Source organism: Orycteropus afer, unplaced genomic scaffold (assembly GCF_000298275.1).
Source record: "Orycteropus afer afer isolate SDZICR_OR568_19922 unplaced genomic scaffold, OryAfe1.0 scaffold00330, whole genome shotgun sequence".
Classification (NCBI taxonomy): domain Eukaryota; kingdom Metazoa; phylum Chordata; class Mammalia; order Tubulidentata; family Orycteropodidae; genus Orycteropus; species Orycteropus afer.
The window spans coordinates 39,352-42,109 of NW_006921917.1; the positions used below are offsets into that span (position 1 = coordinate 39,352).

General features: G+C 50.7%; 1 non-coding gene across 1 annotated transcript; it reads left to right on the top strand.

Moving 5' to 3' along the window:
- The first annotated feature begins 363 nt into the window (after positions 1-363).
- On the top strand, positions 364-470 carry LOC122151197. The gene has a single exon (XR_006164030.1). It is a non-coding gene; the product is annotated as a U6 spliceosomal RNA (small nuclear RNA).
- The last annotated feature ends 2,288 nt before the right edge of the window (positions 471-2,758 follow it).

A 2,758-nucleotide genomic window follows, 5' to 3' on the forward strand; every position in this document is an offset into this window, starting at 1 on the left:
GGGTTTATTAGGGAAGCAACAGGCTACAATTCAAGTTCAGGAACAATGCTTAATCTCTCTCAGCCTGCCATCTCTCAGCCAACAGTCTCTCTGCCAGCAGTGCATGTCTCTCAGTGTCTCTCAGCAATGTGTGTCTCTTTCTCAGCAGCGCCTGTCTCTCAGGGGTGCATTTCTCTCAGCAGCATGTCTTTCTCAGCCAGCAGTCTGAGAGACAGACTCCTTTTGCCTGTAGGCAAAACCAACCAATCATTACATTAGAATTCTAAGCACCTGAGAGTGAACTTCTCAGAATATTGCTTTGTACCACCCTCAACAGAAATACCCCAGGTGGATAACTTTAACAATCAAGAGCTCCTCAGTTATGTGCTCGCTTCAGCAGCACATATACTAAAATTGGAATGATACAGAGAAGATTAGCTTGGCCCCTGTGCAAGGATGACATGCAAATTCGTGAAGTATTCCATATTTTTAAGTGAATCTGCTCTGTAAATCTTCATCCAAATCACTATTAAAAAAATAATAAATAAATAAAGCAGCATAAAAAAAGAAAAGAAAAACAAAGACACATGGAAACAATTAGTCCAGGGGCCTAGTGGACCATGTGAAAAAAAAAAAAAAAAGAGCTCCTCAGTTGCTCACAGCAAATTCCACCATGGAGTTTACAAAGACTTATGGCTAGAAAAGCCATACCAGGTAATTTACTACACCGCAGATGTCATAAACATAGGGTGGGGCATGTGGTGTGGGAGTGGCATGTGGTTGCTAAGATGCAGGTGCTTCACAGGCTGCCATAACTGTTTGGTTCCTGTTAAGGATGCAGCACTGTTACGCCATTGGCATGCGTCGCTTCGTCCTGGAGCCTCCACGGTGTATGTCCTGGCAGTATCTCTGGGCCCCATGGCTCTTGATACTGCAGCCACTTTTGCTGCCAGTCCAGGTGGCACCTATTCGAAGGCCGGCCCTTGACCTAGTCCAACTGCCCTCTGATGTCCCAGAGATGACTGAACCCTGGTTTTCTCCCCTCCCTGAACGCCCACCCAAATTGCCCTATATCTTAATACCCCCTCCCAAGCCAAGGGGCTTTGACTATGTGGAGTCCCCCGCTCCAGCACAGATGTTGGCCCCGCCTCCGGATTTCACTGAAACTTTGAGCACAGATTCTCGACGGCCAGGTCAGTTTGCTGCCCCACAACAGGATAGAACTCAGCACCAGAAGATCCCGGTTTTGGTTCCAGTACAAGACTGGGATCAGAATCAGGCAGTAGCTGTGCCTCCTCGACTCAAAAATAAGGTTAAAACTCCAGATATGAGTCAAGGGCAACGTCATCAGACTTTTGAAATACTTGTTCCGCGTCTAGATAGTCAGAGTCCGAAACCAACTAAGTTTATTGTTTCATTTCCAAACTTGGAAGAGGATCTAGCTCAGCATCTACCCTTTGCTAAAGTTGTGGCTGGAACTTCAGGTCAATTGCCAAAAATATCTAACCGAGTAGACCAACCCAAGGATGATTATCTAGACCCTAGTTATAATATAATGTATCCTCCAGACAGCCCACCTCTAGAATCCTTAGGGAGCCCAGGTCAGCCTGCTGAGCTCTATGAGGAGGATGAACCTCAACCTTCTCTATCTAAGGGAGAAGGCCATGGACCTCCTGAGGAGGAGGCACCTTCAGTCCAACAAGTGGTCCCTCAAGCAGTGAAACCTTACATAGCCCATCAGGAGGCCCCAAATCTGCCTCTAAATCCTTCTACAGAGATGGAGCCATCTCTGCTGCAGGAGGAAAGCCCGGCTGAGACTCTGCAGAGCACTGAAGGGGTTCAACGTCCAGTCATGGAGGAAGCCCCAGGCCAGCCTCCAGAGCCCCCTGAGGACACAGAACCTTCTTCATGGCAGCAGGAGACCCCAGGTCAGAGTGCAGGGCATGCTGAAGAAGGTGAGCCTCCACCAGTGTATCCTGAGAGCCCAGCTCAGCCTCTGAAACCCCTGAAGGAGGAAGAACCTTTTTCAACCCAGCAGGAGACCCCAGCTGCTCACCCAGCGCCCTTTGAGATGGAAGAACCTTCAGTCCAGCATGAAGCCCCAAAACAGCCCCCCAAGGCCCCTACAGGAAAGGGAGAGCCTTCTGTGCAGCAGGAGACCCCAGGTCAGAGTGCAGAGGCACCTGAAGGGAGTGAAGATTCTCCAGCCCAGCAGGAGGCCCAGACTCATTCTTTACAGCTGACTAAGATGGCTACAACTCAACGTTTAGCCCACCATGAGGGGCAGAATCAAAGTCATCATTTAGCTGTGCCCAATGTCACAGTTAAACCCACGGATGTGGACCTCACCCTCACTCCAGAGACTATGAAGGAGTTTCAGTTGTGTCCAACACAGCTGGAAGCACCAACACAGCTGCTAAAACCTCAGCAGGAGGTGAAACCTCCAACCCAACAGGGGACAACGGCCCCTCCTCCAACATATTCCGAAGAGATTGAACATTTCCCAGTGTACCAGGCTGCCCCAGTTCAGCCCCCACCACCTCTCCAGGAAGTTGAACCTTCTCCAGTGCAGGAGGAAGCCCCCCCACGGCCTTCACAGCCCCCCTATGAGGTTGAGCCTTCTCTAACCCAGCAGGAGGGCCCAGCTCTGCCTCCAGAGCTCTCTGAGGAAGTGGGACCTTCTCCAGGCCCGCAGGTGGCCCCAGTTCCACCTGTGGAGGAGCACCCAGAGGAGGCTGAGCTTTCTCCAGCCCAGGAGGAAGCCCCCGGTCAGCTTCTA